Raw genomic sequence first — 13,986 nt, 5'->3', positions numbered from 1 at the left:
AACTTAAATATATTGATTTTAAAAAGTTTACAATATTAATTTAATATTTATATATTAAATTTTAAAAATAAGGTAAAAATTAAAAATCTTTTTGGTCTTTTATCACACTTTAATCAATCAAATATTATCAAAAATATACGTCTCTCTTTTCGGTAAAGTAATTTCGGTTCCATAATCTAGTTTTACTCCTGACGAATTTCTGAAATATTTTGGGTTGATTGATTAAAGATATTTATACCTTAACAATAAACGGTAAATTTCGCAGTGATGTAATAAATTTTTGTATGATATCAATAATTTCGGTTACTCATACCTAATTTTATTGAATACCAATTTAATATTTTATAGCGAACGATTCAGCGTTTATTATCAAAAGGTTAAAAGCAATAAAAATAAAAATAAAAACTGTACATACTTACCTGCGAGAAAGAATTTTCAGAGACCTGCTTTAGCTGACTCATAGGAGAGTCGTGTGATTTGATTTTCCATAGCTACGTAAGCGTAACCTCGATTCTTCAATATCTTTTCTTCTAAACATATGAACGGTCCTTCTCTGCATAGAGTAACAAATTCGGTGTTTGAATATGTTTGATTATTTGAACATTTACCTTCGTGTGACCATTTTCCACATTTATAACATCTTTCAAGGTGTCGTGCTCTTCTTTTTGTTGCGGATTTTGATTTTCCTTTACCAAAATGTATTTTATGATGATCTTTTCTGAGTTCTTTTCTTACTCCGTCCATTTTGCCTCTTATGAATGATACCAGTTCACTCGAAAGTGTGTCATTATTACGTTTAGTAATCATAGCTTGCAGCATTAGACCATGGTTCAAATCAAAGGAATCTTCATCTCGTAAAACCTAAAAAAATAAAAATTCAGAATGGATGAAGAAGACTAGTTCTTTAGGGTCTGCTAGGGGAAGACCATTCGGATTCCATTCTCGAGAACTACACGAAAACAGAATATCTAACTCTAACAGAAACATATATTATCCTTAAAAGACTTGATTCTCCATACACTTAGTTAGCTGTGGTGTCGAAATTGTGATTAACTTCGTTGTCAACTTCCATTGGATCATGTATGTAATGTTTAACTCTGTGACCATTAACTTTAAATTCAATCCCATTTGAATTTATTAACTCTGTTGTTCCGTATGGGAAAACTCTTTTAACTATGAATGGTCCATACCATCTTGATTTCAATTTTCCAGGAAATAGCTTGAATCGTGAATTGAAAAGAAGAACTCTGTCTCCTTCTTTAAATTCTTTTGAACTTCTGATTATTTTATCATGCCATTTCTTCGTTCTTTCTTTATAGATTAACGAATTTTCATATGCTTCATGTCTTAATTCTTCTAATTCGTTTAGTTGGCTTAACCGTAGACGTCCGGCTTCATGCAAATCAAGATTACATGTCTTCAAAGCCCAAAATGCTTTGTGCTCAATTTCTATTGGAAGATGACATGCTTTTCCATAAACGAGTCTAAAAGGTATGGTACCAATTGGATTTTTGTAGGCTGTTCTAAAAGCCCAGAGTGCATCCTCCAATTTCATGGACCATTCCTTCGGATTTGATCCTACGGTTTTCTCTAGAATTCGTTTTAAAGCTCGGTTGGTATTTTCAACTTGTCCACTTGTTTGTGGATGATAAGCGGTTGAGATTTTATGAGTTACTCCATATCTTTTGAGAACTTTCTCAAGTTGATTATTACAGAAATGAGTACCCCGATCACTTATTAAAGCTTTCGTTGTTCCGAACCTTGCAAAAATACGTTTTAAAAATTTGACTACAACTCGTGCATCGTTAGTTGGGAGAGCTTGTGCTTCCGCCCATTTAGATACATAATCAATGGCAACGAGAATGTAGAGATTATTATGAGATTTTGGAAATGGACCCATAAAGTCAATACCCCAAACGTCAAATACTTCACATACTTGAATGACATTTTGTGGCATTTCATCACGTTGAATTATTTTTCCGGCCCTTTGACAAGCATCACAGGATTTACAAAGAAGGTGTGCGTCTTTGAAAATTGTAGGCCAATAGAATCCAGCATCGTAATCTTTTCTTGCTGTGAGTTGAGGCCCATAATGCCCTCCTGTTGGTCCTGTGTGACAATGGTTTAAGATTTAACTAGCTTTATCTCCGAATACAAATCGGCGTATTATTCCATCGGGATAACTTTTAAACAAATGTGAATCTTCCCAGAAATAGTGTTTTATATCACTAAAGAATTTCTTTCGTTTTTGGTATGACAACCCTTTTTCAAGCTATCCACATACTAAGTAGTTTGCATAGTCTGCAAACCATGGAATTTCATTATAATCTATCTTCAATAGATATTCATCGGGGAAGTTATCTTGTATGGCCGATTCATTTAGAACTTCTAATTCAGGATTTTCAAGACGAGAAACATGATCAGCGGTGAGATTTTCTGCTCCCTTTTTGTCTCGGATCTCAATATCGAACTCTTGTAAGAGTAAGATCCAACGAATTAATTGTGGTTTGGCATCTTGTTTTGAAAATAGGTATCTAAGAGCAGAATGGTCGGTATAGACCACCGTTTTAGCTAGAACGAGATATGAACGAAATTTGTCAAAAGCAAAGACAATAGCAAGGAGTTCTTTTTCAGTAGTTGTGTAATTTGTTTGTGCTCCTTGTAACGTCTTACTAGCGTAATAAATAGGTTGAAATCATTTTTCAATCCTTTGTCCTAAAACAGCTCCCATTGCAAAATCACTTGCATCGCACATAAGTTCAAATGGTAGATTCCAATTTGGAGTTATCATAATCGGCGCATTAGTGAGTTTTTCTTTAAGAATATTAAAAGATTTGATTCATTCATCCGAAAAGATGAATGGAGCATCCTTTTCTAAGAGTTTATTCATAGGAGTGGCAATTTTAGAAAAATCTTTTATGAAACGTCGGTAAAAACTGGCATGCCCTAGAAAACTCCTAACTCCTCTAACATTGGTGGGATGTGGAAGTTTAGCAATTACATCTAATTTAGCTCTATCCACTTCAATTCCTTCCTTTGAAATTTTATGACCAAGAACGATGCATTCTCTAACCATGAAATGGCATTTCTCCCAATTAAGTACTAGATTTGATTGTTCGCATCTAATAAGCATTCGTTCAAGATTGACTAGACATGTTTCAAAAGTATCACAGAAGACTGAAAAATCATCCATGAAAACTTCCATGCATTCTTCTTCATGTCATGAAAAATCGCCATCATGCACCTTTGAAAGGTTGCAGGGGCGTTGCAAAGTCCAAATGGCATGCGTTTGTAAGCAAAAGTACCATAAGGGCACGTGAACGTGGTTTTCTCTTGATCTTCGGGTGCTATTAGAATTTGAAAGTATCCGAAAAAATCGTCAAGAAAACAATAGTAACTATTTTCGGCTAATCTTTCCAACATTTGAGCAATGAAAGGTAAGGGAAAGTGATCTTTTCTGGTGGTGTCATTTAATTTTCTATAATCAATACAAACACGCCATCCTATTACAGTCCTAGTAGGAATAAGCTCATTTTTCTCATTTGTGATGACAGTCATGCCACCCTTCTTAGGTACACATTGAACTGGGCTTATCCATGGACTATCAGAGATTGGATAAATTAAACCTGCATCTAGCAGTCTAATAATTTCTTTCTTAACAACATCTTGCATATTAGGATTTCGTCTTCGTTGGCGTTGCACATACGTTTTATGACCTTCTTCCATAAGGATTTTATATGTGCAATACGAAGGACTTATGCCTTTAATGTCATGAATCTTCCATGCAATAGCTGGTTTATGAGCTTTTAGCACAGAAATGAGTTGAGATTTTTCATTTTCTGTAAGAGAAGACGATATTATTACAGGTAATTCAGATTCACCATGTAAATAAGCGTATTCCAAATGGTTTGGAAGTGGCTTTAACTCTAATATCGGTGGTTCTTCTATCGATGATTTGTATCGATATCTGGCTTCTTCTTTTAGCATTTGAATTTCTTCTGTTGTTGGTTCATATCCATTAGCCATGAGTGCGGCTAACATTTCAGCTTCATCAATTAGTTCAGTTCCTTCTCCTAAAGAACATTCTCCTATTCCTTGTAATTCTGGAAAGTCTTCTAACAATTCTGCATGTGAATCTATAGTTTGAATATAATAACATGTATCATTTGAAGATTGCGGTTGTTGCATGGCTCTATCAACTGAAAAGGTAACACTCTCGTCCTCTATACTTAGGGTCAGTTTCTTACCAAACACGTCTATTATTGCTTTAGCCGTGTTTAAGAATGGTCTTCCTAATATGAGAGGAACTCGAGAATCTTCTTCCATGTCCAGAATAACAAAATCTACTGGAAATACTAGAGTACCAACTTTAACTAGCATGTTTTTCATTATCCCTCTAGGATATTTTACTTATCGATCGGCTAGTTGTATGCTTATTCGTGTTGGTTTCAATTCTCCGAGGTCTAGTTTAGCGCATAGTGAATACGGCATTAAATTTATACTAACACCTAAGTCTGCCAATGCTTCTATTGAACTAAGACTACCCAGAAAACATGGAATTGTGAAACTTCCTGGATCTGATAATTTTTCTGGTATCTTATTCAACAGCACTGCAGAACAATTTGCATTCATAGTAACAGCCGAAAGTTCTTCCATTTTCTTTCTATTTGTGATTAGATCTTTCAAGAATTTAGCATATCTTGGCATTCCTGAAATTACATCAATGAAAGGAAGATTTACATTTATCTGTTTAAACATATCCAAGAATTTGGATTGCTCGGCTTCAAGTCTTTCTTTTCTCATTTTACTTGGGTAAGGAAGCGGTGGTTGGTTTGGTTTAACATAAGGTTTAGCCTTAACTGTGTTATCTTCATTAACCTTTTCAACTACCGGTTGTGTTTCCTTATCTTGCTCATATTGTGGTTCTTGTGGAGTAGGAATAGAGTCATCAGAAATTACAGGCATTTCGGGTGGTTTAAGTGTAATATCACTTCTCGTGGTAATGGCTTTAGCTGTTTCATTCTGGGGGTTAGCATTTGTATCGCTAGGTAGACTTTCCGGTTTTCTTTAACCTATCAACCTTGCTAGGTTACTTACTTCTTGTTCCAAATTTTGAATAGAAGCTTGTTGATTTCTAAATGCTTGAGCATTTTGTTCATTGGTTTGTTTCTGAGATGTGAAAAACTGCGTTTGAGATTCAACTAGCTTCGACATCATATCTTCTAAATTTGGCTTTTTATCATCGGTTTGTGGTGGTTTGTTTTGAAAAATAGGCCTTTACTGATTGTAAGTATTGTTAGATACTTGTTGATTGCTAGGACCTTGTTGGTTGTTGTATGGAACATTTCGGTTATAATTCTGGTTTTGATTGTAGATTGGTCTTGGATGTTGATAATTATTCTGATAATTATTTCCAGGCCTTTGGTTTATATATGAAACATTCTCTCTTTGTTCCATTGTTTGTTCAATACTGAGACAATCTTTTGTCAAATGTGGTCCTCCACACTGCTCACAACTAATTCGTATTGAGTGAATATCTTTAGTCATCTTTTCCATTCTTCTCTCGACAGCATCTATCTTTGCGGAAATGGAATCAAAGTCATGGCTAGAATCAGCTCTAGCCGCTTTAGATGATCTAACGATATCTTTTTCTTGATGCCACTCATGTGAGTGGGAAGCAGTGTTATCAATAATTTTGTAAGCTTCAGTTGCGGTTTTCTTCATAATGGAACCACCAGCTGCTATATCGATGTCTTTTCTTGTAGTGATGTCGCATCCTTGGTAGAATATTTGTACTATTTGATAAGTGTCTAAACCATGTTGCGGACATCCTCTTAACAATTTTCCAAATCTTGTCCACGCCTCATATAAAGTTTCATTTGGCTTTTGTGTGAACATAACTATTTCTCCTTGAAGTCTCACAGCTTTAGATGCCGGAAAGAATTGTTTAAGAAATTTTTCAACTAAAACATCCCATGTATCAATCGCCCTTTCAGGTAACGATTCTAACCAATCTTTGGCTTCTCCCTTTAAAGTCCAGGGAAATAACATGAGATATATCTGTTCATCCTCCACTTTTCTAATTTTAAATAGAGTACAGATACTATTAAAGGTAAGAAGATGTTCGTTTGGATCTTCCTTCGGCGCACCACTAAATTGGCATTGATTAGTTACCATGTGTAGGATTTGTCCTTTGATTTCATAATCTGGCGCATTAATGTCTGGTTGAGTAATTGCGTGACCTTGGCCAGTACGTTTAGCTCTCATTCGGTCTTCCATACTTAGAGGTTCCAGATTTTTCATGATTGGAATGGTTGATTCTGAATCACTAGAGAATTCTAATTTAATGGTTTCTTCCTCGACAATCTCTGTTTGAATGATTGGTGGTTCCGGAGGAATGATTAATGGTTCAGGATCTCTGAATTGTCCCTGAATATCCACCGGATTCTCAATTGTGAGGTCGGGTTCAAAAAATGGATTATCAGAAATTTGAATTGGAGTACTTGGTCGACTAGATGACGATTCTAAAGAAAAATCAACGGCGACAATATTGGCTAGATGTCTTGATCGAGTTACAGGTGGTGAACGTATAAAAGGTGGTGAACGTTTTGCTCGGTGCATTCACAGAATATCCTATTAGTTATAAAAAGAAAGAAAAATTATATAAGTTATCCAAATTAATAGACTTTTTTGCTTTTGCCCACGTTTCGAATAGTCAAAAGATGTAGCAGGGAGCCAGAACCTTTTAAATCGGAAGCTCACAACTCAGCTACTAACAAATCCAACTATTACTACGAAGCATAAAATTTTGATGTCTATCAATTTAACCGCTTAAAATAATTTTTCGTTGAAATTTAAAGAAATTTTAGAGAAGTAATAGAGAAAATTCTAAGTCCTAAAAACTAGAGCGTCGAGAAATAAGAAAGAAAAAGAGCGCGTCGAAAAATGTCAAAAAATAAAAGGTCGAAAAAATAAAAATAAGAAAGTAGCGCATCGAAAATTAAAAAGGAATTAAAATTTATAAACAGCGTTGCAAAATTCTAAAGCACCTAAATCTTAGTCTAAAGAAAAAGCACTTAAGGAATTTTACGGCAAAGCCTAAGAATCTAAAAATAAAAATAAACTACGGCAAATACTAGTCTTAAAACTAATTACGAGCGAAAAATATAAATATTACGAATAAACGATTAAAATGTACGAAATAAAAATAAAACTTAAAGTTGTAAAAAAAAATACAATTTTTATAAAAATATTATTTTTATATTATTATTTTATAAAAGTATTAATTTTCTAAGTAATAAAACTAATTAATACTTAAAAATACAAATTTAATTAAACTAAAACTAATTAATATTAAACATAAACCCTAATTAGGTTAATTAATAATAATAATAATTAAATTAAAACCCTAATACGTAATTAATGCTGCAATGTTTGACCTGTCAGAGACCTCCGCGAGTGCGGATATCCTCAGTTCAAAAACTCCGCGAGTGCGAAGGATGCAGGTTCAGTTGAAGTGCAGGTCGAAAAATTACAGGTTCAGTTATATTTTTTTTAAATATATAAAATATAAATATAACTTATTACTTTTTTTATAACTTTTTCACAATAAATAAAAATAAACTTTTTAATTTAACTAAACTTAAAAATATATAGATATATTTTTCTTTTTCTTGTATTTTTAATATTTAAAACGTATATTTTTAACAGAAATAGATTACGACTTTAATAAAAATCTTTTTTTTTTATATAGCGTTGCGCTTTCGGCGTTTAGGATCCCCGGCAGTGGCGCCAAAAACTTGATGTTAAAGCGAAGGGGTACTAAATACTATAATATTTTTACTAGGAAATACTATTAAATACGATACAATTTTACACAAGTTATTTATTTATTTATAGAGTGGATATACCTAAACCTTGCTACAACACTTATAGGCAGTGTACATAATCGTACAGTAGTGTAGTTTTTAGTAAGTCCGGTTCGTCCACAGGGAACTAGCCAAGTTTAACGCTATATTTTTAAAACTAAATTTGTATATAAATATATATATAAATATAAGAAGTATTATTATTAATATAAAAGGGGATTTTTACCGTTTAATGACCGGTTTGTCGATTTTAAAACTTTAGTCGCAGTTAAAACCTAATGTAAAATATTAAAAATAAAAAAACTTAATTTAAAGCGTAAAGTAAATGACAATAAAAGTTGCGATAAATAAAAGTGCGATAAATAAAATGACGATAAATGAAATTGCGATAATTAAAAAGTACGATAATTAAAAGTGCAATTAAATAAAATGACAGTAAATAAAAGTACGATGAAATATGAAATAAAGAAATTATGCTTATTTAAACTTCCATAATCATGATGTTTGACGTGTTTATTACCATGGATTAATTGTCCTTTGTCCGGGATTATTCGATATGTCCATACGGTTTTGTCCATAATAGTCCATCAGTCATAAATATAAAGCGCGAGAGTCTTCATCAAATTATCCTTACACCCGAAGTCAAATATTCCAACTAATTGGGGATTCGAATTGTAACAAGGTCTTAATACTTTGTTTAATGAATACACCAGGTTATCGACTACGTGTAATCCAAGGTTTTATTACTTTGTTAACAATTACACCAATTACCCTTGAATGTAATCCACCCCAGTTTCAACTAATCCATTAACTATTAATCCAGTTCCGTGTCAGGTAAAATGAACAATTATTGGTATTTATAGATATCCCGCCCACCTTACCCGATTAAGCGTAAGTGGTTATTTATAGATACGTAAAATTATAACCTTTATATTAAATTAACGAGGAATCGTTAAGTTAATATAAAACCCATTAATACTCCATAGTCTAATTTCCACAAGTGTCGTTCTTTTATCCAAATCACAATTATGGTACAAAGCCCAATTACCCAATTTTAATATTTAGCCCAACATCACGATTACTTCTGCATTAATTAAGCATAATAATAACTTAGCTACGAGACATTAATTTAAAAAGGTTGAACATAACTTACAATAATTAATAATAGCGTAGCGTTACACGGACAGAATTTCGACTTACAAACTTACAACATTCGCTAACATACCCTTATTATTATTAAATTAAAATTAAAATTAAAATTAAAATTATAAATTATATATATATATATATATATATATATATATATATATATATATATATATATATATATTACGTAGAGAGTGAGAGATAGATTAGAAAAAGATGTGAATTTTCGTGCAGAATTCGATGCCTTTTATAGGCCCACATTTTACTGTGCAGCTCCACGAGTGCGTAGCTTTTGTTCTTCTTAACTCCGCGAGTGCGGAGGTCTTAAATACAGCTCACATTATGATCCAAAACGTGGGCGGCTTTTAATTAATATATATAATAATATATATAATTAATTATATATTATATTATTTTCTTGTGCACAGTTGACTTGTAATTTTTGGTTCGTTGCGTCGCGCGTTGAGAGTTGACTTTGGTCCCGGTTCCGAATTTTCGAACATCCTTGCGTATAATTTAATATCTTGTACTTTGCGTTTTGCGGCTCGTACTCTTGTAATTTTTAGGCGTTTCTCATCAATAATTTGAACCTCTTTGATTGTACTTTGTACTTTTTAGCTTTTTGGTCGTATGCGTGAATTGTCCCGTTCTTATTGATTAAAAACGTTCCATATTAATTGATTTCGTTACGAGGTTTTGACCTCTATATGAGACGTTTTTCAAAGACTACATTCATTTTTAAAACAAACCATAACCTTTATTTCATAAATAAAGGTTCAAAAAGCTTTACGTAGATTATCAAATAATGATAATCTAAAATATCCTGTTTACACACGACCATTACATAATGGTTTACAATACAAATATGTTACATCGAAATCAGTTTCTTGAATGCAGTTTTTACACAATATCATACAAACATGGACTCCAAATCTTGTCCTTATTTTAGTATGCAATAGCGGAATCTCTTAGTATTCACATGAGAATAAACATGCTTTAAACGTCAACAAAAATGTTGGTGAGTTATAGGTTTAACCTATATATATCAAATCGTAACAATAGACCACAAGATTTCATATTTCAATACACATCCCATACATAGAGATAAAAATTATTCATATGGTGAATACCTGGTAACCGACATTAACAAGATGCATATATAAGAATATCCCCATCATTCCGGGACACCCTTCGGATATGATATAAATTTCGAAGTACTAAAGCATCCGGTACTTTGGATGGGGTTTGTTAGGCCCAATAGATCTATCTTTAGGATTCGCGTCAATTAGGGTGTCTGTTCCCTAATTCTTAGATTACCAGACTTAATAAAAAGGGGCATATTCGATTTCGATAATTCAACCATAGAATGTAGTTTCACGTACTTGTGTCTATTTTGTAAATCATTTATAAAACCTGCATGTATTCTCATCCCAAAAATATTAGATTTTAAAAGTGGGACTATAACTCACTTTCACAGATTTTTACTTCGTCGGGAAGTAAGACTTGGCCACTGGTTGATTCACGAACCAATAACAATATATACATATATATCAAAGTATGTTCAAAATATATTTACAACACTTTTAATATATTTTGATGTTTTAAGTTTATTAAGTCAGCTGTCCTGGTTAGTAACCTACAACTAGTTGTTCACAGTTAGATGTACAGAAATAAATCGATAAATATTATCTTGAATCAATCCACAACCCAGTGTATACGTATCTCAGTATTGATCACAACTCAAACTATATATATTTTGGAATCAACCTCAACCCTGTATAGCTAACTCCAACATTCACATATAGAGTGTCTATGGTTGTTCCGAAATATATATAGATGTGTCGACATGATAGGTAGAAACATTGTATACGTGTCTATGGTATCTCAAGATTACATAATATACAATATAAGTTGATTAAGTTATGGTTGGAATAGATTTGTTACCAATTTTCACGTAGCTAAAATGAGAAAAATTATCCAATCTTGTTTTACCCATAACTTCTTCATTTTAAATCCATTTTGAGTGAATCAAATTGCTATGGTTTCATATTGAACTCTATTTTATAAATCTAAACAGAAAAAGTATAGGTTTATAGTCGTAAAAAATAAGTTACAAGTCGTTTTTGTAAAGGTAGTCATTTCAGTCGAAAGAACGACGTGTAGATGACCATTTTAGAAAACAAACTTCCACTTTGAGTTTAACCATAATTTTTGGATATAGTTTCATGTTCATAATAAAAATCATTTTCCCAGAATAACAACTTTTAAATCAAAGTTTATCATAGTTTTTAATTAACTAACCCAAAACAGCCCGCGGTGTTACTACGACGGCGTAAATCCGGTTTTACGGTGTTTTTCGTGTTTCCAGGTTTTAAATCATTAAGTTAGCATATAATATAGATATAGAACATGTGTTTAGTTGATTTTAAAAGTCAAGTTAGAAGGATTAACTTTTATTTGCGAACAAGTTTAGAATTAACTAAACTATGTTCTAGTGATTACAAGTTTAAACCTTCGAATAAGATAGCTTTATATGTATGAATCGAATGATGTTATGAACATCATTACTACCTCAAGTTCCTTGGATAAACCTACTGGAAATGAGAAAAATAGATCTAGCTTCAAAGGATCCTTGGATGGCTTGAAAGTTCTTGAAGCAGAATCATGACACGAAAACAATTTCAAGTAAGATTTCCACTCGAAATAAGATTGTTATAGTTATAGAAATTGAATTAAAGTTTGAATATGATTATTACCTTGTATTAGAAAGATAACCTACTGTAATTAACAAAGGTTTCTTGATCTTGGATGATTATTTGGAATGGATTTAGAAAACTTGGAAGTAAACTTGCAATCTTGGAAGTATTCTTGATTTTTTGAAACCAGAACTTTTGGAATTTATGAAGAACACTTGGAACTTGAAGATAGAACTTGAGAGAGATCAATTAGATGAAGAAAATTGAAGAATGAAAGTGTTTGTAGGTATTTTTGGTCGTTGGTGTATGGATTAGATATAAATGATATGTAATTTTGTTTTCATGTAAATAAGTCATGAATGATTACTCATATTTTTGTAATTTTATGAGATATTTCATGCTAGTTGCCAAATGATGGCTCCCAAATGTGTTAGGTAACTCACATGGGCTGCTAAGAGCTGATCATTGGAGTGTATATACCAATAGTACATACATCTAAAAGCTGTGTATTGTACGAGTACGAATACGGGTGCATACGAGTAGAATTGTTGATGAAACTGAACGAGGATGTAATTGTAAGAATTTTTGTTAAGTAGAAGTATTTTGATAAGTGTCTTGAAGTCTTTCAAAAGTGTATGAATACATATTAAAACACTACATGTATATACATTTTAACTGAGTCGTTAAGTCATCGTTAGTCGCTACATGTAAACGTTGTTTTGAAACCTTTAGGTTAACGATCTTGTTGAATGTTTTTAACCCATTGTTTATTATAAAAAATGAGATTATAAATTGTTATATTATCATGATATTATGATATATAATATATCTTAGTATGATATATATACAGTTAAATGTCGTTACAACGATAATCGTTACATATATGTCTCGTTTCGAAATCATTAAGTTAGTAGTCTTATTTTTACATATGTATTTCATTGTTAATAAACTTAATAATATATTTACTTATCATTTAACATAATTAACCAAGTGCATCAATATCTTAATATGATTCATATGTACCTAGTAAGACGTTGTTATAACGGTAATCGTTATATATATCGTTTTCGAGTTTCTTAAATTAATAGTCTCATTTTTATGAATATAACTCATTGTTAAAATACCTAATGAGATACATAATTATAATAAAATCATGTTAACTATATATATAACCATATATATGTCATCGTATAGTTTTTACAAGTTTTAACGTTCGTGAATCACCGATCAACTTGGGTGGTCAATTGTCTATATGAAACCTATTTCAATTAATCAAGTCTTAACAAATTTGATTGCTTAACATGTTGAAAACACTTAATCATGTAAATAACAATTTCATTTAATATATATATAAACATGGAAAAGTTCGGGTCACTACAGTACCTACACGTTAAATAAATTTCGTCCCGAAATTTTAAGCAGTTGGAGGTGTTGACGTATCTTCTGGAAATAAATGTGGGTATTTCTTCTTCATCTGATCTTCACGCTCCCAGGTGAACTCAGGTCCTCTACGAGCATTCCATCGAACCTTAACAATCGGTATCTTGTTTTATTTAAGTCTCTTAACCTCACGATCCATTATTTCGACGGGTTCTTCAATGAATTGAAGTTTTTCATTGATTTGGATTTTGTCCAACGGAATAGTGAGATCTTCTTTAGCAAAACATTTCTTCAAATTTGAGACGTGGAAAGTGTTATGTACAGCCGCGAGTTGTTGAGGTAGCTCCAGTTGGTAAGCTAATGGTCCGACACGATCTATAATCTTGAATGGTCCAATGTACCTTGGATTTAGTTTCCCCCGTTTACCAAATCGAACAATGCCTTTCCAAGGTGAAACCTTAAGCATGACCATTTCTCTAATTTCAAACTCTATATCTTTTCTTTTACTGTCCGCGTAGCTCTTTTGTCGACTCTGGGCGATTTTCAATCTTTGTTGAATTTGGATGATTTTCTCGGTAGTTTCTTGTATTATCTCCGGACCCGTAATCTGTCTATCCCCCACTTCACTCCAACAAATTAGAGACCTGCACTTTCTACCATAAAGTGCTTCAAACGGCGCCATCTCAATGCTTGAATGGTAGCTGTTGTTGTAGGAAAATTCTGCTAACGGTAGATGTCGATCCCAACTGTTTCCGAAATCAATAACACAAGCTCGTAGCATGTCTTCAAGCGTTTGTATCGTCCTTTCGCTCTGCCCATCAGTTTGTGGATGATAGGCAGTACTCATGTCTAGACGAGTTCCCAATGCTTGCTGTAATGTCTGCCAGAATCTTGAA

Source organism: Rutidosis leptorrhynchoides, chromosome 4 (genome assembly GCF_046630445.1).
Source record: "Rutidosis leptorrhynchoides isolate AG116_Rl617_1_P2 chromosome 4, CSIRO_AGI_Rlap_v1, whole genome shotgun sequence".
NCBI classification, from domain to species: domain Eukaryota; kingdom Viridiplantae; phylum Streptophyta; class Magnoliopsida; order Asterales; family Asteraceae; genus Rutidosis; species Rutidosis leptorrhynchoides.
Note: the sequence above shows the minus strand (reverse complement) of the source record.